The 25,100-nt window shown below is 42.7% G+C and overlaps 1 protein-coding gene across 4 annotated transcripts in view; it reads right to left on the reverse strand.

The window, feature by feature from the left end:
• Nucleotides 1-25,100, reverse strand: part of LOC147017206 (CUB and sushi domain-containing protein 3-like) — an 879,227-nt gene that overhangs the window by 745,525 nt on the left and 108,602 nt on the right. The window contains exon 3 of one of the 4 annotated variants that reach the window (XM_085846659.1): nucleotides 7,870-7,936. The exons of the other annotated variants lie outside the window; for them this stretch is intronic. The gene's annotated coding sequence lies outside the window, so the exon portion shown is untranslated. The remainder of the gene's footprint in view (nucleotides 1-7,869; nucleotides 7,937-25,100) is intronic. 4 annotated transcript variants of the gene reach the window in all.

Below are 25,100 nucleotides of genomic sequence, written 5' to 3' on the forward strand. Positions count from 1 at the left end.
AGACTCCCATGATGCCAAATCGCAAGGTTCATTTGTTAGAATTTACAAATGCAACATACTGCTTGTAGACACGTTACAGCATCTGTCTTTTCTAAAACACCTATTCTGAAGATCAACTTAAAGATTATTTTTTGCAGAAACTAAAGCTCACTTACGTGTCGTGACATGGAGGACAAGGACATAATGAGACATCAGTTTGCTTTTACACTAATCACAATATTTACAAAGAAATGAAGAAGAAAAAAAATCCAGGAAATGGAATTTAAACCTGGGAATCACAGGATGAACTCTCAACTCAGATGGGAATGACAAACAAACAACTCTCGATTACTACTTCTTGAACGACCCCAATTAATCCCATATTCTGGTCGGGGCACGGAGGGGAAATTTGGCCCAAGTCTTTCAGAAACCAGCTGGTTCGGTCTAACGTTCGACTGTGGTCAATTTGTGACATATCCTTTCCTGGCAATTACTTGCAAAAAGCCATATGCTGAAGCAATTCCTCCAGGTGAATCCCCAGGTCATTATTCTCATCGAGTTAATGTCATCTTAACCAAAGGGACCAACAAATACGAGCGATATCAAACAATCCCAGGAACTTCACAAAATAATATCAAATGTATTTGCATCATATTTCTGTGTTGAACATCTGATTAAAAAAAAATATATTAATAATGTACAGCTTTTTCGTTTGATAATTCAAAAGTGGTCAACTGGACAAACCATCACACTCATCCTGATGCAAGGAGCTGTCCATTGTGCAGAAACGGTCATTTATTTATCTCAAGAAAGGTCAAGGCTCATGGAAAGTTCTAATTAAAGAGTGGCATAGCATCAAAAGACTGACAGTGCGAGAGGTGGAAGAGAAGAGGTGGGCAAAAATGTTAAGTGCACTGCAGTGTGTGAACTGGATTGCCAGGTGGCTAAAGGGGTACATCTCAGCACATGCAACAAAGCTCAGGGGTAGCTAGGTATGAGATACCATGACGTGGCATTCAGCGGTAGTCTTGAAGCAGTCAAGGAAAGAGAACGAAATGACAGACAAAAGGAGTGGGTTTCAAAGATGAGAAAAAGTGAGATGAAGGAAAGAAGATGAGGAGCTAACTTATAGACGAAGGAAGGGTAACTAGGTAAGAGTTCTTGGAGAAATGCGTGTGGCCTGGTTGGTGGCACTGGGTTGTCTGGGGATGGATGAAAGTAAGAGGCTGCAGATGGAGCAGCATCTGAAATTGAGGACAAACACCGCAATGCCACAGAATTGCTCAGACAGGGGAGTAAATCAGAGAGCTCTGGGAGCTTGTAGAAACTGTGAAAAAACAAGGAATGTGACAACAATGGCAGTTGGTAAATAGCAGGTGATTTACTCCATGAGTCGAGTGCAGTATGTTTTGCTCACACCAAGAGTGAGGCTATATCGTGTGACTCAAATTATTAAAGGCTGAATCCCACGAAGCATATACCCCATTGTAAGGGTAGCTAATTGTGGACGTGCCTTCCCGAGGCTGATCAATCCAACCATTCCCTCGAAGGTTTCAAGTGTGCAGTACACCAGCATCTGATGTCACCCCCCATTGCTACATTCATCCTTTCTACCCCCATTATCCTGACTTACCCAGACACTAGACTGGGTGTGTAAAATGGTTAGAGCATCTTCTCCAAGTTTGGGAAATCAGCAGTTTGAACCCCAGTTGAGACATACATTGATATTGATGGAATGTTGAATGAAGTTTTGTCTGGTTGTGGGCAGAGAACATTGGTGGTTGTGCATGCATCTCAGCTAACAATGTGGGGAGGGTCTACTCTGAACCTTTAAAGAAGAGGAATCAATATTTAGTGGAGCATTTTCAGGATTTGAGGTGTGGGGTGATTTTTCAGGGATTCTGCCAAGGGTGGAAGTTCATGGAGATTTCTATCCAGGTGGAAGGGTGTTTAATAGAAGGGGGCTGTGAGATTTGCAGCAATTCTTGAGAACGAAATTAGGACGTTTTAAATATAAACTGAGGATGAGGTTGGAGGTTTGGGGCAGAAAGGGGTGGATAATGAAAGGGAAAGGTTGAAGGTGTTGTACACAAATGCCAGGAGCTTGAATAGAAAGATAAAAGAGCGGGAGGCTAGGATTGATGGTGAGAGGTATGACATAGTTGCTGTAAGTGAGACATGGTTTATTGAGTAATCCAACTGGAGGACAGGAATTCAAGGCGACAGCGTTTATAGGTGTGATCGGATAGAGAAAAGGAGAGATGTGGAAATCTGGGTCAAAGCCAGAATTGTATTGAGAGAAAAACATGACATTGAGGGGGAAATTGTCACCTGACAGATGGTGCAGGAAGAGGATTCTGTGTGGATCGAGATTAGAGATTGGAAGAATAGGAAGATACTTTCAGGATGCTTTTATAGGGCTCCTGGTAAGAGGGAAGAGCAGGAAAGATGGATTTGTGAATAATTCAGCAGGGCATGTGGTAAAGGAAGAGCATGGATGATGGGACATTTTAACTTGCCTGGGATAGATTTGGTCCAGGAACAGGAACAAGTCAGAGCACATGAGGAATTTTTAAACCTTGTCCAGGATTTCTTTTCAACACAATTTGTACAAACACAGGAGTGTTGGACCTCGTTTTGAGTAACGATCCCATTATGGTGGAGAATGTGGAGGTGGGAGAGAATCTGTGGACAAGAGACCACAATATACTAAGTGCTCTACTCTGTTGTTGAGATTTGAAGTTTGGGGTAGTGATGTAAGGTTGTTGGATTTTAGGAGGGCAAACTTTGAGGGTATGAGAAATGAGTTGGGAGCTTTACATCGGGTAAAGTTATTGAGTGGGTGGTCAACATCACAGAAATGGCAACATTCAAGGAACAAATGAGTACAGTGCAGAGTAAGCACATTCCAGTGAGGTGTAAAGGTGGTGGCAGAAAGAGACCAAGGTGGTTGAACAGGGAGGTACGCAGTGTAATTAAAGATAAATAGAAGGCATTAATTAAGGACAAAATAACAGGACGAGAGTCTGACTCTCATCAGTATAGGAAGAAACAGACTTGCTGAGAAAACTCAGCAGGCCAAAAGAGAATATGAAAAGGACAACAATAAGAAACATAACATCATGACATTATATAAGTATATAAAGGGTAAGGAAAGGGTTGAGAGGGGTGTGTGCCCATTGAGAAATAGCAAAGGAGAATTGGTGCATGATGAGGGTAAGATGGCAGGCTTATTACTTACGAAATCTAAAGATTCCGTAAGTATATTGATGACTTCCGTCCTCTGTTTGTGGGTGTGTGTGTGTGTGTTTGTTTGTTTGTAGGCACGATAACTCGAGAACAGAAGAAGCTACCAATGTCAAAATACACCATGTGATTCAGGAGGGTGATGGCTAGTGCTGATTAGATTTTGGTCAAAATTGGTCAAAGGTCAAGGTCACAGTGAGGTCAAACATCCAAAAAATGATAACTCGAGAACGGAAGAAGCTACCAATGTAAAATTAAACCATGTGATTCAGGAGGGTGATAGCTAGCGCTGATTAGACTTTGATCAAAATCGGTCAAAGGTCAAGGTCACAGTGAGGTCAAACATTCAATTTTTGATGGTTTGGTACAGAATCATCGTAGAAACGCCTGGTTTGCGTCGCTACCTTCTCAAGAGACAGCTTTTATTAGACAAGGTCAGAGGTCAAGTTGGCGATTTCGTAAATACCAGTCTATGACTGCTTGTTTAGTAGTTCGTTTTTGTTTCCATACTTACATGGGAACAGTCAGGGGAACAGAGTTTCCTCGATTGGTGGGTTTATGAGTAACCATTGTGGAACGAAAAACAACATCCACTAAAGGGTGGAAGGCAACCTAGCTTTGCTAATGGCCAACACATTACGCTGGTGGAGGAGTGGTGACACGTCAGCGGTAACCGCTCAACAAAACCTCCAAATTAATTACAACACAGAGAACCAAATTGATACCCTTTTTGAATGTGGAGCCCTCGAGCACGCCAAATGGTTTTGAAGCTACTGAGGATGAAGGTAATCATCCTTTTAATTATTTGCGTTGTAATGACGCCTTGCACTTAAAGCCTACATTGGATGGTGTGTGGTTGAAGATGCATGAAGAACGAAGAATGGGATCCTTTCGTGGATGATGCATCTGCTGCAGCGGATGGTGTTATTGATGACTTCTACGAGCAGCTGCAAGATGCAATCAATTCTAACAAAAATAATTGTGACACACTTGTCGTGGCTGGTGACTTCAACACAAAACTTGTAAACCAACGTGTTCCTCTCATCTTGGGACCTCACGGTTATGGTGACAGAAATCCAAAGGAGATAGACTGGTTGAATTTTGCATGGGTAACAACCTCACTGCCACATACTCCGGTTTCCCAATCGATCTAATCAACAGGTAACGGGTCAGTATGGCAAGAAACACAAGAAATTCCATTTATTACATTCTAATTGGTGCAGAAGGAAGGAATCACCTGACAGATTGTTGGTCCTCCAGCGCTTGCTTCAACACTGACCATCGGCTAGAAATTTGCAACCTAAAGTGGAAGTTCCATCCTCCTGCTGCTGCACAGACTGTAATCTAAACATCCAAATGTTGAAGCCCTAAAGTCGGATCGAACATCTGAAGACTTTTGTTGGCTGGTTAGATCCTGTGTTGCACAAGGTGACTCTCTTGAAGTTTATGCATGTACCATGCATGATGAAACTCTTGAAAACTTTGGCATGTAATATCTCAGAGGAAACATCCCTATTTGTCTGCAACAACACTTCAACCAAGTGAGTGCAAGAGGCAGGCTGTTGGCAGTAAATAATTCACAGGTCTCGGGAATGAGGTCAAACACGCATGTCAGAAGGATCTTGACAAATGGTTGGTGGCAAATATTAACACAATGAACCAAGAACACCGGGATTATGATTCCAGAAATCTTTTCAAAACTGCTAATTCTCTTTTTCAAAAACCATGTGCCCTTATGGTGAACATCAAAGATGCAGACTCCTTGGTAGTGGAGTCAGTCAAAGAAGAAATACAACATTGGCATCAATATGCTGAGAAGCTATTCAAGTCCAACCGGTCACATCTGCCCCAAAACACAACTAAGGTTGAATAAAATCTGCCCACACCAGAAGAAACCAAGAAAGCCATTCAGGAATTAAAAAAAAACCCATAGGGCTACCAGAGTTGATGATGTTTACTCCCCATCTCCTCACTTATATCAGAAGCTCCTAAAGCTGCGGCAAAGGACCCAGAAGTAGTTAAAACCTTCCACAAGGTAGTATGTAATATCTGGAACAATGAAAAGTGGCCGTTAATGACCAAGTCAGTGTATATTGCTTTGCACAAAAAGAACGACAGAGGTCTGTGTGGCAATTATAGAATGCTTGCACTAATCAACCATGCAAGTAAGATTATTCTGAATCTGTGTCAATGCAGACTGGAAAGAACGCCAGTATCGAAGTAAGAGACACCCAATGTGGCTTTGCATGTGATAAGGGCACAACTGATGGGATCTTCCTTCTGAAGGGTGTGGCCAAAGCTTACTATGCAGGCAAATGCCCTCTCCACCTGATCTTTGTTGACTACAAGAAGGTATTTGACCCTGTCAACCATGCACTACTGTTTATGAAACAAGGATTTTGGTAAAGAAGAGGAGATGATGCAACTGCTTGAGTATCTCGACATAAATTCAAATGGTCAGCTCCGTTGGAAAGACCGGATGACAGACAAGTTTGAGACACCAGTTGGAGTACGACAAGGCTGCCCATTGTCCCCTCTACTCTTCAGCCTCTTCACCAAATGTCTCATGTGGCAGTGGTATGAATGCACATCACACCTCAGGGCACTATATAAAAGTTGTATTTCCATCAAGGATATCAGATACACCGATGACCTCGTGATGATGGCACTCTGCAGAGCTGACGCAGAAGAGATGCTTGCTCTCCTGGGTCACATATCAGATGGGTATGGGCAAATAAGCCATCCTGGTAAGACGGAATACAAGGTGGGCCAGCCAACAACGGATGACAACACTATCACATACCGCTCATTACCAATACCTTGCATCATATCTTTCAAGTACCTGGGCATGTCAATCAACCACACTCAAGCAAGGAGGTTCGAATGCAGATAAGTATGGGAAAATCCATCCTTCAGCAGTGTAAATACCTGCGTTCCACACATGTCTGCCTAGAAACAAAGGCACAGCTTGCTCAGGCACTAATGATGTGAAGAGTACTGAATGGTGCCAACACCTTGTTGTTGAAGGCAACCGATATCAGGCGACGAGACGGCTTTGGCTGAACCATCTGGTGACACCTGCTCAACACCAAGTGGCACGACCATGTTACAAACGAGAGTCTAATGGAGATGATCAGTGACCGATGGTGCCTCGGCAGTAGCAATGTGATGGATTGCAAGGCAGCATGGCTGAGCCATGTGATTTGGCATGGTGGACTGACACAGCATCTGTTGTGGATGGTTGTCTGGAGGGATGTCGTCATTCGGTAGGTCGACCAAAGATGCGATGGGTTCATAACATCTGTGAGTGGGCAAGATGAAATATAACTGAGCTAAAGCGGCAGCGCTGAAACAAACAGGTTGTGTCGAAAGCAGCGGCAGTGGTTCTGGTGGTGTATAATTTGAGGAGGTGACCATGGGCTTGTGCTTATGTTGAATGATTATGATGAGATTCGGGAAACATTTTAACAAACAAAACCAATTAAAGGTAGTCAGCATGGATTTACCAAAATGAGGTCATATTTGACAAATTTTGTGGAATTCTACAAAGTAGTTTCTGATTGGGTAGATGAGGGAAGTGTAGTGGACATATTCCGTCTTCACTTTCAGAAGCCACTTGATAAGGTACCCTCTAGAAGGTTTTTAACTAAGATGAGGGATTGTGGGTGGCTGGTCAGGTAGCTAATTGGATTGGAAAGTGGCTTTGTGAGAGGAAGAAAAGAGTGGCTGTGAGTGGGAGGATGTCTTGCTGGGAGGATGTAAGTCGTGGGGTACCTCAGGGATCAGTACGAGGACCATTACTATTCATTATCATTTACATCAACGATTTGGATTATGAGACTAAGAGTCAGCTTTCTAAATTTGCAGATGACACAAAGCTTGGAGGAGACATGGAGAGCAGAGGGGTTAGTGATAATATTCAGGAAAGTCTCGATCCTTTAATAGATCAGGCAAAAGATTGACAAATGCAGTTTAACACAAGGAAATGTAAGGTACTGGCGATGGGTAAGAATTATGAAAATACAGATTACATGATGAAAGGGGCAATTTTGGAACATGTCACACAGGAGGAGGATCTGGAAGTGGTAATTTATTCAGGGGGAAAGCAGACAGCACAGTGCAAGGCAGCTATAAGTAAAACAAACAGGGTTTTAGTTTGTATTCGTAGGGGAATCAATTAGAAATAAAAAGATGTAGTTTTAACACTGTATAGTAATTTAGTGAGGCCTCATCTAGAATATTATGTCCAGTTTGGTCACCACATCTGAGGAGGGATATAGTTGCCATAAAGAGGGTACAGTGTCAAGCAACTCAAAAATTCCAGGGCAAGATAGACTAAGCTATGAGGAGCAGTTGAAAGAAGCAGTATCTTATCCATTGGGAAGGAGGTGATTACGAGGGGATGTGTTTGAGATGTTTAAGATAATCAAGGGTGTGGATAAAATAGGTGCAGTGGGGCTTTTCAGCAGATGCAACAGTGTTAGGACCAGGGGTCATAGTTTGAAGGTAAGGAAGAAGAGAGTTAGCTCAGTTTTAAAGCAGGGGTCTTTCATTCTGAGAGTAGTTAATGTGTGGAATTGTCTCCCCAAAAAGGTAGTGGCAGCGTAGAGGGTGGATAAGTGTAAATGGGATTTAGATACGTACCAGGATGCATTTGAGATGGAGGGTTATGAGGATATTGGCTGGTGTGGATGGATGGTAGATAGCTTTTCTGTGGATGGGAGATGATATTGGGATTAGTGCAGTACAGGCATGATGGGTCGAATGGCCTCCTCCTGCACCAAAGTTCCTTGTGTGCATCTTTGCATTAGTCTTAAAAAAAAAAATGGAACGTCATATCAAAGTCATAACAAAGTCTTTAAAAATGGTATGTGCTGCGTCCTTGCTTTGGATTTAAAAAGGATAGAGAACGGACAAACAACCATACATTGGCAATCAAAGTACAGGCTTTGAGAGGCATAATGGTGTCGTCCTGTTTTGAAGTTTCTTGTCAGGGAAGACCGATCATTATTACTATTATTATAATAATATATATATATATATATATATATATATATATATATATATATATATATATATATATATATATATATATATATATATATATTTTCCCCAATCCCCTTCCTGGTTTCCTCCCTCCATCTCTCCTCATTCCCTTGTTCATGGCATCCACCTGCAGACAGTGCATTACCTTTTTGCGCCCCGTCTCCTCACTCTTGTTTTTTTGCCGAGATTTGGTATACAACAAAATAATCCAGAGATTTTGGTTATTCATGGGGAATGCCCGAGGGACATTGAGGTGATTTGTCCTGGATACGCCTGGTCGGCACAGGATTAGATCTTTAGCACTTTCATTTTTCATGTTGATTACATAGACTTGCCCAGACCTTCAAGAATGGCAATTACAATGATCTATTTTGTCCGAAATTTGGTGAAGTGAAAAAGACAGTTGCCACATTCAACACTGTTGGAATGCACCAACGTGATAAGTACAGTATGTTTGGGAGTTTAAAAAACATGCAGTCAGATAAATAATCCGCTTTGTGAAATACTGCAGAAAAAATTTAATCCAGATCGTTTCCAAAATGTGTGTGTGTGTGTGTGTTTGATATATATATATAAATATTTTACGTAATATTGCATTTATATAAAAACATATGTATGTATGTATATATATATATATATATATATATATATATATATATATATATATATATATATATATATATATATATATATATATATATATATGTCATTATTTTTTCCATATTTCCTTTAGTTTTTCAATAAACATTGCATGTCAACTTCATCACATAAAATATTAATATATAAAATTTCTTGACATGGAATAAAATTTATACTTTTGCAATGCAGAGAAATGGCCAATTTTGATCATTTCTTTGTGGAGCAAGTATTTCTTCCAAGATAAATTTCAGTGTCCTCTTCCTTTCAAAGGCAAAATGTGGGTAATTTCACACGTAGCTCTGTACACTAATGCCTTGGTGAAAAAAGTGCTGGCAGGATTCCTTTTCGGTGTGTGCACTTGCGTTGGAGCTGTCTGGCCTGGGTTCGAATCTCAACTCACCTATAAACTGTCCCCAGTGTTTCAAATGCTTCGATTTGTATACCATTCATCATAAGGATGTTAAGCCGGAAGACCCATCTTTTATCACTGGGGCCACCAATAGATTTTCTCGAAGTCATGGTGCTTTTTTGAATTGTAAGCGAATTATCATCAGCACCTTAAACAAATTACAAACTACTGCTGTATTTCCTGCAGGTATAAAGTGGTGTGTTCTCGTGTACGCTACCAGATTGCACTGCTTGTTCTCTCAGAGTGTGCTTGTTGGCTGATTCAGTCGCTCCTCTACACTATAGTTCAGTAGCTCTTATGCAGCTACTTTGCTGTTCAGTAGCTCCAAACTAATTTTCGTTCCCAGGGTTTTTTTGCATATCTTCAGCTATTAATGGCAATCATAAAATGACCGTTTTACAGCCATTTTTCCCTGCTGTGCAGGGGTTGGCTTTTCCTTGAGGCAATATTTTATGGCCGGATGCCCTTCCTGACGCCAACCCTGGTCGCCTCTTACGACACACAGGGATATGGTACACCTATTCTTACAGGGGCATACACCGCGACCAGTACACTAGTACTCATTTCGCCGACCTCGGAAGGATGACAGGCTGAGTCAACCGCCTGGTTGACCAATTAAACCCCCTAATTCAGCAGCCAACGAGGCTTGAACTCAGGACCTTGGGATCCCAAGCCACCACCCTAACCACGAAGCCAACACCAGGCTATTAATGGCAATCATGATGGACAAAAAGTGCGATTTGCAAATTATTATTTTTTACCAGCAATTGTTATCTTCAAATTTAAAGTAAGAAGCAAAATTCTGCTGAATGTATTATGCTTTTCCAACTGTTATATTGTCTGAAGCAATTGAAAATGTTCATGTCTCCAAAGCTGTGCCTGCAAGTCCCATACTTCTTCGTATATTCTGTTGACTTGTTTAGGCGATAAGGTACGGAAGGTACATCATGTGCACAGACTGAACTGCATTCTGCTGATCGTTCTCAGTTTTATCCTTTCATTTCTTCATTCCACCGAAACTTTCCTTCCCCTCATACTTACTCTCTTTAATTTACCCCCATAGCAATAATATCGCGAGACAAGATGGAGGCTCATGGAATGATGAGGTGGCCAAAGGTAAATAGGCAATCAACTGAAACTGGAGCAACAGGTAGGATACAACAAACAAGGAAATGCACAAGCAGGTAAAGCGAAGCGAATGGAGGGAAGGAAACACAGTAACCAACAAGGAAGAGGATTGGGTCAGGATAAGTAGGAATATTGAGGGTGAGAAGGTTTGCAGAAATGGATGGGGATAGAACGAGATGGTAGTACATTGCTTGCTTAATAATATAGGAGGAGTCTGTTTGAACAGCATCAGAAAAAAGGTTCAACATATGGGCGAAAAGAGCAATAAAAGAGTTAAGTACCGCAGTAAGCCATAACTTTGAGTTTGACAAGGTGGAGGATACTGGACAAATGCATGCACACTGAAGTTTCTGGGGAGGGCCTGAGGGTCGAGGGAGCAGACAAAGAGCTCGACTGAAGGAGAAGCAGTAAAAAACAGACAATCTGCCGACCTGTGATGTGAGAACAAAAGGCATTGTGCTTCAACCTCCTTGTGGAGGATGGCAAAATGGTTGAGAGCTTTAGATTCCACAGCTTTCACAAATGAGAAATGTGATGCTGCGGCACCAGCAGATATCGGAGAGCAGCAAGCTATTGAGCTATGGACAGTGGTCGTTTAAGCAGTGAGTAGTACTGATTATATTCAAGCAACGGCTTAGGAAGGAGGATGCCGAGTCTGCAGCAAGCTTTGGAAGCCAACATTGCGATGTGGTTGGCCCAGCAAAGGTCATTGCTGACAGTGAGGCCTACAAGTTGAAGAGATTACATCTCTGACAGTGACTCGCCATGAAGGTATAAACTATAGATAGATAATAATAGTTGCGAATTCCAGCAAAGAACTGGCGAAATGCACTGGCAGCACAAGAGAAGGAAAATATGAGTGAAATGGTTAAAGTTCTCCACCATAAAAGAGGACAAAGCACATGTTTTGGGCTTCATCCTTCGTCCGAGCAATACGGCTTTTAATCGGATGAAGAGTAAAGCTCGAAACGTCAGCACTTGTGATCTTTTATGGTGGATAACTTTAACCAATTCACTCTTGTGTGTTTATACTGCAGATGGGTTTATTTAATGACCATTCCAGAGGGACAGAGTGAAACTGAGTTTTTTGAGGATTGAAAGACATATTCCATTTATAAGACCAGCATCTCATCAATTTCAAATCAGCAGAGAGTGATTCAGCTGCCTGCTGTCCATCAGTGGGACGGGGTATTGTACAACACAATGTAGAGTCATCTGCAAAACAGAAGAGTTTCCAGAGCATTAGAGTGGTCGTTTATGTAGATTTGGGCCAAAACAGAGTCGAAGACACTGGCAATGGGCATCCCAGTCTCCAGTGGACGAGGGAATAGTTCCATTGATAGCAACGTGTTGCCTGTGTGAGCGGAGGAATTCAGAAAAACAGGTATGAATGTGGAATATAGGCCACAGGCAGCGATTTTGGTAAGCGGAGGAAACTTCTTCTTCTTCTTCTTCTTCTTCTTCTTCCTTAATATGCAGCATAAGGCTGCAGGGTAGCATCATTGTTTGAGGCTGCAACTGTGCCTCTCATGCAATGCCCCCTGTAGGTCATGGCAGGAATTCGGAATTTAACCATAATGCCAGCGTTAGCTCACCATAAGGACACTGTGGGATCTTACACATCCATCAACTAACAGCAGCAGTCCGGGACACCTGTTCAACATCCATCCGAGGGAGGGCACACAATGAAGAATCACCCTGCCTATGAAACACCGGGATGACAGGTTATAGCTGGGCCAACATTCAAATCTGGGATAGATAGCATCGAGGTGAGTGTGCATACCATCCTGCCGGCACCAGAAGGTTGTTGGTCTGTATTAAGTGAGTGTGATATATCCAGAGAAGCATTATTGACGTTTTTGAGATTTAGGGCCTCCATCCATAACTGAGAGAGAAGCAGCAACATGTCCAGAGTTGAAAGAATGGGCCAGAATCAAAACTGATGGTTGGAGATCAGGCTGTTTGAAAAACAGTTTGATCAGGCTGCTTCGAGTCTTGCACCCTCTGCCCTCACTGTGCTTTGTACCCCCCAGGTATCTGCAGGACGTATGCGGTCCACCAACAACCCACTTCTCATGAAACTGCCAAAATCCACAGCCACTACTCACCTCCACTCATTTATTCCTCTTTTTCCCCACCTGTGGAACAAACTTCCACACTCTCTTCAATCTCTTTCTTCACTCCAGGTGTTCAAGACAGCTGTTCACCACAACCTCAAATCATCCCCCATCCAAAACCATGATCTTTTCTATGCCCATTAAACCAACCCCACCCATCCTAAAATTTTGCTTCTGCAGACATCTGGTCCACCCTTTGCATTGTCCATAATGCCTCATCATTACCTGCATCCCTTGCTTGTCCATCTATACAATAATGGAAAATATGGATAAAAAAAAACACTAACTGGTCTCTTATTGAGAAGATGTTTTGCACCCTTCTTATGGATGGGAGTGATGTTTGCTTACCTGCAGGTGGACAGGAGGCAGCCAAAGAAGGACAGGCTGCAAAGCTCAGACAGAGGATTAGTAAGAGGAGTAGAAAAGGATTTCAGAACATGGGCACTCATGCCATCTGGGCCCATTGCCAAAACATTGTCGAGGCAGGGAGGACTTCCTCTACCTTTTTGGTAAGAAGAAAAGAAAGTTGAGTACCTAGTGCTGGTGCGAGAGTGGAATGGGAAGAAACCGGGATGGATTGTGAACACGAGATTGAAGGTGAACACGGAGTTCAGATATTCTTTCTTAGCTCGAGCAGAATCTGCCGTATGCCACTTGAGATGAGAGAGGTGAAAGATAGAGGGGGAACATATATGTGAGACAGAATTGACGATGTACCACAACAATGATGACTCTACCCTCTTTGCTGATGACTCCACCCTCTGCCGTAGCATCTGACATCCCTCAGACCGGCAAGCAGCAGCTTCTTCGCTCACTATAGATCTGGGTAAAATCACAAACTGTGCCAAAACTTGGAACATGTCCTTTCAATCCGGACAAATCTCACACTCTCACTATGTCTCTCCAAAAGGACCATTTGGCAATACCCCCCCCCCATCCACTTTCTCAACAATCCTCTGGAAGAAGTCCTTTCTTTCAAGCTTCTGGGTCTCACTATCTGCCATGATCTTTCCTGGGAAAGCCACATTTAGTGGAGCAACTTAGCATAACGATTGTGCATTTTGTGAGGAAAGCACCAAATTAGGCACACTAGTAGCCGAATATATTATGAACATATTTGAATATTGGGCCATCTCAAATTCAGCCGCTGATGGCTGTGGCAGCCATTTTCCAATGCCATCAAAAATTTTGAGACGGCCCAATATCCAAATCTGTTCATAATATGATAGGCTACTAGTGTGCTAAATTGGTGCTTTCCTCACAAAATGCACAATTGTTATGCTATATTTAGCTAAGTTGCCCCACTAATTTCCAACCTGGCATCCAAATCAAGTCGCCAAATGGGAATCCTCCGTTGTGCAAAGTCCATCCTCAGGCTGGCTGAGCTCCTGACCACATACAAAGCTTCGTCCATGGCCTGATGGAGTACTGCTCTCCCCTCTGGGCTGGTGCTCCTGCCTCCCACCTTTCTCGGCTTCACGCTGCAGAAACAAAGGCATTTCGGATCATTGGTATCTCCTGCGATGAGGCTGAGTCTTTGGGCCTCTCACTCAATCACCGCAGGTTGGTTGGTGGTCTTTGTCTTCTACCATCTCCTCTCCAGCCTTGCCCTCACCACATTTCCGCAGGGCGCTCAAGGCCCGCCTACAACACCCTTCTGGTAAAACATACAGGTTGTGGCCCAAGGCTGTCAGGTAAGGCAGCATTTCCTGGATGGCCTGTAGATGTAGTGCCCAGTTCCCATTGCGCTCTGCCCGGATGTATTTGCGTAGAATGTCTAGCATGTCCATATCCTGAACCCAGAGCGCTGAAGTTCTCGAAGATATCTCTGTAGACCCGGCATGCTTCTGAAGGTGGTCTTTGATTCGTTTCAAGACGTCAGACTTGCATACTTCTTCCACAGACTGGGGTTGGCAGAAGTGTGACGAGGGTTTTGTGCCACTTCAGACATCAATAGCTCCAGCTCCTAAAAAGATGTTATGTGTCATTAGGTGCAACTGCCAGGCTGAATGTAGCACCATGAGATGCACATGCAAGAAGCACAACATTGAGTGCACTCCAGCTTGTGGAAACTGCAGGGGATCTGGCTGCACAAACACTCCATGTGACAATGATGAGGATCATGACGACATTGTCGAGTTCTAACTTTAATACGTTTGATTTTTCTCAACATGTGTAGCAAGTTTATAATGGATGTACGTTCTTAGTTTAATGCGAATTTTACTTTTCATTTTGAAACCTTCGTCAGGCAGATGTGATTGCCCCGAGTGGAATTGTGAATTTTGTCATGTTTCAATGAATTACATAATTATATTGTATTGCCATAGACTTGATTTCATCTTGTGTCTTCAACATTTATTTTTTTTGGTCCAGGAGCCAAAATCAGTATCAGCTAAATTTTTTTTTTTCGGGACAAAAAATTGACATTTTTGGACAAAAAAGCTATAATTTCCCCTCAATACATTTCACTTTTTTATAATTATTCTTGTATATCAATATACTGACCATAATCAGAAACAATTAGAATGCAGAAAAACATATATTTACATCTTAAAATATCAATCTTTACAATTTTCTCATTTTCCCCGAAGTCGCGTGGAGGCCATATTGGATTTCCATGATTTCAGGACTTTCCCCCCGGAGGATCCCTTAGAACTTTTTTTCTGTCACTGAGGACATATCCAGGAATCAAAATCTGTTGAGTTTGCTTTTGTTGTAATTTGTTGGAGGCTGACCAAATATTTATGCTAAAATGCCTGTACTAAACAGACAAACAAACAACAAGATGACATCATGCATAGCAAGATACTTGCAAAATCCATAAAACAAATTTGACCTCAAAAATAATTGGTGGTTTAATTCAATGACCAAACATGCAACTTCTCTTCAAATTTCTGGTAAATCGGATGGAAATTGAGGATTATAGAAATCTCACCTAAGCTGTTGGCCTTTGGCCTATGTTGACCTTTAGGTCTATGGTGACCTCAAAAATAATTGGCTGGTTGAAATCAGTGACCTGAATTATAAATCTTGTTTAAATTTCAAGTCAATCGGATGAAAATTGAGGATTTTACAAATCTCACATACGTTGACCTTTGGCCAATGTTGACCTTTTGACCTCAAAACAATACACTTCTTCCTTTTGACAAACTCTACCATGTGGTGGTTTCGTGAAGATCGGTTTAAAAATCTGACCTGCAGGCGATAATCAGACAGACAGACAGACAGACAGACAGACAAAAAGACAGAATAACAAAATCGACGAACCAATATACTTGAAAAATATTCGATTTTGCAAGTAACAAACAAACAGACAGAAAAGGGGTGAAAAACATCACCTCCTTCACCTTCGGTGACAGAGGTAACAAACAAGCAAATAATTTGTTTCACTCAATTTGTCGTGCCTTATTTCAACTTGGCCATTTAATTAGTATCCGGAGGCCCGTTTTACCTGCAGAATATTATGGCACTTGCAACGCAAGAATCCAACGGACAACTGCACAAATCTGCTGCACACGTTCGTAAAATATATGATTGCCTGCACTGTTGAAGAGACAAACCCGAGCAAGCTGAACACAAGCTATCGATCGGTGTTTTCATTGCTCGAGTTGTGTTGTGTGGTCAAGATGTAGACGTGATGTCATGCGGCAAAAAAGGTCTTGATACACGATACCGAGGCCATTGTAGGTGCATGACGCTTCAAACCAAGTGCTAGTCGGAGTTTGACAAGATGAGATGGGATCCCAACCATCTGTTAATCACCAACACTGATTATTGCCCCACAGCTGTAGACCCATGAAGAGTGCCAATTTTGTTTTGGGATATTAGCACTAAATCGAAGTGATGGCACACAGAGCCTCGTCTGCTCCCAATATAATCAGCATCAGAAGCACACGCGAGGGATGCCGGCCGTCTGCTCACACGTCAATTACCTGCAAACAGATATCCTTCAGCACGAGCTCACCATAGAGAGATGGAGACAATGCCCAAGGCTTTTCACTACATTCTTTGCGGTGTGCAAGCATTTGAAAGCAAATGTCCTTTGCTTGGTTTGTTGTGGATAACCAAACGATGAAAACACATGTCCTCAAGGAAAAAGCTCGTTAATGCTGAATGTGAATCCAAATTACACACTGCAAGGATGGAGTAAGTGCACAAAGTAGGAAAACAAAGCGCAATGTGGAAGGATTATTAAACCTCATGTTCCAGAACGAGCTTTTCATAAAAAGGTAAAACCTTGAAATTAGTTTTCTATTTTGCAGTGTTAAAGGCCCAGGGAAGAGTCCCCCTTTTTGTTCCATGCATTATATCTTTGAGAAGGACATTTTGACATAACAAAAATAACACTGGGTTCAACGCTGGAGTCACTGCGTTGTTCGCTCTGTGCTCAAGCAAGGACACCAAGAAAGCTACACTGACTCCAATACCAAGATATTGTGAAAATCCTTCAAAGAGCCCTTGGAGTAAAGATGTGAGACCAAAGAGATGAAAATGTTCTAATGATGAAAGTAGACAACATCATAGCTTGGTACTTGAAACGTACTCCTAACAAGAAAACAAGACGGATACCTTCAGGGGTCCAGGGAGAGCCTCGTTCCGTCTTGTGATAGCAACGTAAGGAGATTACAACCGACTGGCTACCTTGAATCTCTTTCAATGAGCATAAGTCTTCAACATGTCAGGATTCCACATTGACAATTTTGTCAGTTTAAAAAGCATCCCACCATGGTTCAAGAAACGATTTTCCACCAATACAATGGAAACTAAGAGCACGAATGGCTTTGCAATACATGTCCCCTACCGATGTGATATTTTCCAAGTCTAAAAAGGGCAAAACTCTGTGAAAAAAAAATTGACGAAATGCCCTTAAACTCGAACTTGTTCTGTAACTTTATACAATAAAGCCTTGTACTAAGGTACAGTTGAATATGTTAAAGTGTATGGGAAAAAGTCTGAAAAACAACAGGTGGGACAGACAGACAACAGGACAGACGCAGAGCAAACCTATAGTCCCCTCGGGTGAAACCGGTAGAGGACTATTCACTAATAATGCATTCATGACCTGTGTTTTGTTTTCTTTGCTGTTTGGCTTTCAGAGTGATAAAAGTGGTGGACAATTGTGCTAGATGTGCACATTAAAGTCATATGGAAAGCTCATGAGCTCGGTTTGAATGTGCATCTACACATCATCATACAAATATGGCAGAGTTCGAGTTTTTGACCCCCTTTCATCAAACACAGTCGTTGATCCCACACATCTGTCGATCGCTCCACTCAAAATACTCCTTTGTTCTCTTACTTTTATCTTCTCTCCTTTCCAATGCTCGTTTCATCTCTGTAGTCTCCTCTTCCCGTTCCTTTTCACAAATTTGTTTATTGTTTGCTAACCAGTCTCACATCAGTCAAAGTATGCAAAGCTCTCCTTGTTGTCACATTCCATCTTTCTGCTTGTCTGTCTGTCTGTTGCTTTGTATCTTGTATTCAAGGGAACATATTCCCAGAGGCCCAGCCCTTTTCCCTCACCATGTGCTAACTTTTGCCTTGTAGTTTATGTGTTCCATATTGGCCGATTAAACTCGATTGCAATAAAAATTTGAGAGATAGTCTGATGTCATATCAGCTCGTGACACTTTGTGCCGACCCTCCAATCCTTGGCAATCTGGATTTTTCAACTTGTAATCCTCACCTTATTAAATGCAACTTGTCCTTCAGGATGTGTCTGTGTCTACACCTTTGGGATGCCACTTTATTTTTATTATTATACACTGCATGTTGCTGTTGGTGGTTTGCAATGCCTCCTTACAGTTGCCATCACCTCTATAATTGGAGTACATCATATCTGTATCAAAGTGTAGTTATTCACATCAGCCTTATGGGCCACAATGCTACCCAACGTGACTTGCATAATATGGTCCTCATGGGGGATTTATGGTGAATAAATTATCGGCTTTTATAGATTTTTCAATTTATAGGGGATTTGGAATAGTGGTGAGGGAAATCTCTGCAACAGCTTGAGTGATTGCCACCAAACTTGGTAGGAATAGGGTAGACTCCGATGTGGGGGGGGAGGGGGGAGGAGGTGGGATTAATGATGTGTGACAGAAGAGAGTAGTGGAGAGGGAGAGGGGAAGTGGATAAAGGGATGTTCTGGACATAAGTTTGATAGAGGGACTTGAGGGAAAGCCAGGGGTTAAAGGTCAGGTCAGGTAAGGGAGCATGTGCCAGAGCAACACATCGCTGCATCCACTTTCCACCGGAACTCCAGGGGCCTCCGTCTGGCTATCCACCAGGCAGATGCCTGGCACATCACCATCTTCTTGAGATGTTGATCAACATGCTGCAACCACGAAGCACAGGTTGGCCCATTGGCCTCCTCCACTCATGAGGCTGCCTCATTGATAGAATCTGGTGAGCAGTATCAGCATCAGCAAAATGAGCCACATGTCCATACAGATGCAGCTGATGCTCCTGGACTATGCAAGTAACAAATCTCATTTGAGTCTCTCTCAGCAACCAGTCATTGGACACAGTCTGACCAGAGATAGCCAAGGACTCGCTGAAGAGACCTGGTACCAAAGGAATTGTCTCCTTATCAGATCTCCAGTCAAAGTCCAAGTCTCACATCCATAGAGCAAGACTGGAAGCACCAAGGACCTGAAGACTTTGACTTTCATCCTCCTGCACAGGTACTGGTCGTGCCACACCCCATGATCCTTGAATCCATGACTCCCCAAGCCCGACAGTGGTGACATTGACCTCTGGCTCAAAGCTAGCAGAGACATGAATATTACTGCCAAGGAAAGTGAATCTCTCCGTGACCAAAACATCCTCACCACAAAGAGGTACAGACAAGAGAGCAGCATCCAAGATGTCATTGAAAGCCTGGATCTTAGTTTTGACCCAGGAAACCGTTAATCCCAGTGGCACAGACATCTCATTCAGCACCTCGAGGGCCCCCAAAACGATATCCAGAGCCTCTGCAAAGATGACTGCATCATCTGCTAAATCAAGGTCAGAGACCTTGACATTCCCAAACGATGCACCGCAGATTGATTTCTCCGACATCTTCCCCAAAATGCAGTCCATAGAAGTGCTGAAAAGTGTGGCGGCCAACACACAATCCTGACAAACTCCAGTACCAACTGTAAAAAAGTTGGAGTTGGTGTAACCACATCTCACAGCAATCTAAGTACCAGAGTATAGTTCAGACATCAGATTGATCAGTTTTGGTGGCACCCCACGAAAACCAAGAATCCTCCAGAGGGCATCCCGATTCACTGCATTGAACACTTTACAGAGATCAACATAAGCTGCAAGCAGCTCCTGCTGAAACTCTCATCTGCATTCGGTGAGGACCCGAAGAGCAAGGATACGGTCAATTGTTGATCTCTTTGGTGCAAAGCCTGACTGCTCTGGATGCTGGTGCTCAATCAGATGGTGGCAAATCCTATCAAGAATTATGCGAGCAAAGACCTTGCCCAGACCTGAAAGCAGTGACTCCCCTCGGTAGTTGTTGCAGTCCTGGTGATCAGCCTTCCCTTTAAAGAGAGGGACAACAAGGCCTCTCTTCCAGTCAGTTGGGATGATGCCTGTGTTCCAGGCAGTGCACAGAACTGCACACAATGACACGAGTACAACATTTCCACCAGCCTTGAGAAGTTCAGCATGGATGCTGCAGATCCCAGGAGCTTTCGCCCATTTCAACCAGTCCACTGCAGCTTGTGTTTCCACAAATTAACGTGGAACACAGTTAATTGAAGTGTCAGCAATCGGGATAGTAACACATCTGACATCCAACAGCTGGTGAATCAGTCTGGTATAGCTGCTCAAAATAACCGGCCTGGCGGGCCTTCACTTTGGACTCCTCTGTCAAGAGCCCACCACCCTCTGCTCGAACTGCGGTACTCCAATAGTACAGTCAAAATGTCGGATGACCTCCCAAAAATTGCAACAAAAGCAAACTCATCAGATTTTTGATTCCTGGGTATGTCCTCAGTAACAGAAAAAAGTCCTAAAGGATCCTCCGGGGGGGAAAGTCCTGAAATCATGGAAATCAAATATGGCCGCCACCCGGCTTCGGGGAAAATGAGAAAATTGTAAAGATTGATATTTAACCTCCGCCATCGAAGATGGATGGAGGTTACTGTTTTCACCCCTTTCTGTTTGTTTGTTTGTTTGTTACCTTCGCAAACTTTGTTGCGAAGGTTATGTTTTGATCGCTGTGTATTTATTTATTTATTTATTTGTGAATATGTGTGTTTGTTTGTTATTCGCATAACTCCAAAAGTATTGAACTGAATCGCAGCAAATTTGGTGGGATGATTGGTTATTATCCGAGGACCATTTGATGAGATTTTGGGAGTGATCGGGCCAAAGGTCAAGGTCATGAAAAGGTCAAAATCGTCTTTTTACCATAGCACGGTCAATATGTATCCAATTTGCATGCAACTAATGCCAAAATGTTCAGAATTCAATGCCCCATCTTGAGATATGTGACATAACACAATGACTTAATAACCCTTATTAGCGGTTGAGAGTCAAAGGTCAGGGGGGGTCACGACATTGCAAAATGTGCGGTTTTAGTCATAACACGGTCAATTATTATCCGATTTGCATGAAACCAACATCAAAATGTTGACTGTTCTGTTGCCCACACTCTAATACCAATTACAAAATTAAGAGTACAAAGGTCAAGGTCGAGGTCATGAAAAGGTCAAAATCGTCATGTTGCCATAGTGCGGTCGATTTTTATACAATTTGCATGCAACCAATGGCAAAATGTTGTGAATTCAATGCCCAATCTTGTGATATACGATATGACACAATGACGTCATTACCTTTGTTAGCGGTTTCGGTCAAAGGTCAGGGGGGTCAACGACCTTTATTATCATAACGCGGTCAATTCTTATACAATTTGCATGTAAGTCGATTCAAAATGTTTAGAATTCATTCCCTATCCTGTGATGTGTAATATTTGATTTCTTATAATGTGACCAGTTATCAGATAGACTTGATACCGACACCCAAAAAGGTCAGGGAGTTCATACAGAAATTGTACAATGTTCGTGAATCAGTGTCAAACAGCAGGAAATTTAATGTTTTTAAGCCATCATAACACATATGAGATGGCAGATGTGGTATGGGATTAAATACCCTCACAATCAACAGTTTCTGGCGGGGGGGGGGGGGATGTAGCGTTGGCGAAGGTATGCGCTCTACTGAGTGCCCGTTCTCATTTGTTTGTGAACAGTATAATACGGAAAAACTCCGACGGATTTTGACGAAACTTGGTGGGGGAGGGGGGTTAGGTCTGGTCCAAGGATCATGCCATTAGATTTTGGACTTGGTCAAAAATCCAATATGGCCGCTATGGCGGCCAATTTGAATATTTTTTTTTTGCATTTCTATATGTTTTAAGTGATTTCCAACCCCCCAAAAAAAAATTGTTGGAGAAAATAAAATTTTGCAACTTTTTTTTCAACAAAATTTCGATTTCTTTTTTTTGCATTTCTACATGTTATAAGTGATTTCCAACAAAAATACATGCCAAAATTATAATTGCGGCTGATTTTGGAATTTCAGGTGGATATACCCACATGAAATCAATTTCTGTCTCAAGGAATCTAGTTATGACGAATGAATTGAGTATGTAAAACTTAAAAGGAAAAGGGAAAGTTGCAAACTATAACTCTGTGAGCACTGTTGACATCAAATAGAATGAATAGGATATCAGGTTCACTTTTTTAGACCTAGCAGTATTGGCGGCGGAGGTTTTGCACTCTACCGAGTGCTCCCCCTCTCGTTTAGCATGTCAATATATGTTTTTCTGCATTCTAATTGTTTCTTGTTATGGTCAGTATATTGATATACAAGAACAATTATAAAAAAGTGAAATGTATTGAGGGTAAAATAAAAAATTATAGCTTTTTTTTGTCCAAAAATGTCAATTTTTTGTCCCGAAAAAAAAATATTTACCTGATACTGATTTTGGCTCCTGGACCAAAAAAAAAATCAAATGTTGAAGATACAAGATGAAATCAAGTCTATGGCAATACAATATAATTATGTAAATCATTGAAACAAGACAAAATTCACAACTCCACTCGGGGCAATCACATCTGCCTGACGAAGGTTTCGAAATGAAAATGAAAATTCGCATTAAACTCAGAAACTACATCCATTATAAACTTACTGTACATGTTGAGAAAAATCAAGCGTATCAAAGTTGGAACTCGACAATGTCGTCATCATCCTCATCATTGTCACATTGAGTGTTTGGGCAGCCAGAGCCCCTGCAGTTTCCACAAGCTGGAGTGCACTCAATGTTGTGCTTCTTGCATGTGCATCTCATGGTGCGACATTCAGCCTGGCAGTTGCACCTAATGACACGTAACATCTTTTCAGGAGCTGGAGCTATTGATGTCTGAAGTGGCACAAAACCCTCGTCACACTTCTGCCAACCCCAGTCTGTGGAAGAAGTATGCAAGTCTGACGTCTTGAAACGAATCAAGGACCACCTTCAGAAGCATGCAGAGTCTGCAAAGATATGTTCTAGAACTTCAGCACTCTGGGTTCAGTATTTGGACATGCTAAACATTCTACACAAATACATCCGGGCAGAGCGCACTGGGAACTGGGCACTACATCTACAGGCCATCCAGGAAATGCTGCCTTACCTGGCAGCCTCGGGCCACAACCTGTATGCCAGATCTGCCAGGGTGCATCTGCAGCAGATGTCCAATCTCAAAACTCAACATCCCAATGTCCAACAACGTTTTTATGAGGGGTTCCATGTGGTTTGACGAAGTGATAGCCTGTGGGCAGGTCTTTCATCTGACCTGATCATCGAACAAGTTCTGATAAGAAGTTTGAAGACCAGCGGGGGACTCACATGAGGGCGAGGAATGATAGAGCAACAACGGCTGGTATGGCTACTATCAATGCCTGCCTGTGCAGAAATAAACCAGGCAATGCAGGAGCTCACAGGTGTGAACTACAACACTGGAGAGCAGAAGAAGTACATGACCAAGGCAAGACAATGTCGTGACTGGAAGGTCACATTATCAGCTCTTCAGTATTGACAGGAATGGAATCCGTTCAGTAGTGATCCACGTCTGAGGAACATTGCCACTGGAGTTCATGCACACCCCACAGTCAACGTCGATACAGCACATGCTGTAGGAGCCAAAATATTGAAATCTATGGATGGGAAAACACCTGCCGAGTACACATTTAAGAGGAAAGACCAAGTTGTCACCCTCGGCATGAAGTCATCTGTCAAGATTGATGGAGAGCAAGTCCAGATTGACCCACAACTCCTCTTCCAGAGACTGATCACTGTTGCACAGACAGCAGAAGAACTGGAGTCGGCCTTAAAATATGAACTGTGCAGCTATCCACCAGCCCTCTTTGATTCTTCTCTTCAGCTCCGAGAAGCACACAAGCCAGTCTTTGCTGATGCCATCTGGGATCTTCTTGGATCCGATGTCCCAGCCGATATCCCCAATGATGGGCAACAGAATGTTTTGGGTGGCGGGGCACTTGTTCAATGCATCCCATGGTCTCGTGGATCTACATACGTGTCGTGTTTGATGGTTATGAGAGTACCAACACGAAGGACATGACACACCAGAGACGGTCTAAAGGGAATGCTGTCACTACTGTGACATTTACAGCTGACATGCGTCTCACAATGAAGAAGGAACAGTTTCTTGCCAATAGGCAGAATATACAGCGATTCATTATTATGTTGAGTGAAGAGCTTCAGAAGAAGAACTGAGACACACCATGCCTCAGGGGATGCTGATCTCCTGATTGTACTGAAGGCTGTGCAGTCTGCTACTGTCACCAACACTGTGTTAGTTGGTGATGACACAGACCTCCTTGTCCTCCTATGCTAACATGCAAGCTTAGAATCCCATGACCTCTTCTTTTGTCCCGAATCAAAGAAGAACACGAAGAAGCCTCGCATCTGGAACATCAAGGCTACAAAGAAAATGATTGGTGCAGACATATGCAAGCACATACTGTTTCTACATGCAGTTCTTGGGTGCGACACGACATCTCGTCTTCATGGGATTGGAAAGGGAGCTTCCCTCAAAAAGTTCAAAGCAAACAACACATTCCGTGAGCAGGCCAAGGTTTTTGATACACATCCAGCTTCCGTATGTGATGTGGCAGATGCAGGAGAAAATACATACTGTAGGTGATAATTATCGACAACGGAAAGTCAACTGACACCCTGGACACCCACCGGTATCAGCGGTACTGGGACAAGGTGGCTTGGAGCTCCTCTCACGTGCAACCACAGATGTTACCACCAACATCAGAAGCAGCAATGCATCACAGCCTGCGCATGTATCTGCAAGTCCAAGAATGGAAGGGATGTGCAGATGAACTTCTTCCGACAGACTGGGGTTGGCAGAAGTGTGACGAGGGTTTTGTGCCACTTCAGACATCAATAGCTCCAGCTCCTAAAAAGATGTTACGTGTCATTAGGTGCAACTGCCAGGCTGAATGTAGCACCATGAGATGCA

This window comes from Eptatretus burgeri, chromosome 11, assembly GCF_056783735.1.
Source record: "Eptatretus burgeri isolate ZD-2024b chromosome 11, Ebu_testis_v1, whole genome shotgun sequence".
In the NCBI taxonomy this organism is placed as follows: domain Eukaryota; kingdom Metazoa; phylum Chordata; class Myxini; order Myxiniformes; family Myxinidae; genus Eptatretus; species Eptatretus burgeri.